Source organism: Antrostomus carolinensis, unplaced genomic scaffold (assembly GCF_000700745.2).
Source record: "Antrostomus carolinensis isolate BGI_N321 unplaced genomic scaffold, ASM70074v2 scaffold33790, whole genome shotgun sequence".
NCBI classification, from domain to species: Eukaryota; Metazoa; Chordata; class Aves; order Caprimulgiformes; family Caprimulgidae; genus Antrostomus; species Antrostomus carolinensis.
Genome location: NW_010289742.1, coordinates 11215 through 11597, shown reverse-complemented (window position 1 = coordinate 11597; position 383 = coordinate 11215).

Genomic DNA, 383 nt, shown 5'->3' with positions numbered 1-383 from the left:
TGCCGTGACAGCTGGCAGAGGAGGGCAGGCACAAAAACGAGCCCGGCAATCGCTTCTCCAGCCCGTCGGCGTTACCTCAGCCTCGGCTGGGCCACGATGGGTTTGATAAACGCAGCCGTCGCGCGCTCGTTATTGCTCATTTTAATCCCGGCGTTACTCCTCAGGCTGCAGCTCACAGCCAGGGGGAAGGCAGCTCGTCCAAGCGCCTGCAGCGAGGCTGACCTGGCTCTCGACTCCTAGCAGAGCTTGGATATCAAAAGACTTTCAGGGGAATTAATCATAGAATCATGGAAAGGTTTGGGTTGGAAGGGACCTTAAAGCTCATCCAGTCCCAACCCCCCTGCCAGCAGCAGGGACACCTTCCACTAGACCAGGTTGCTCAA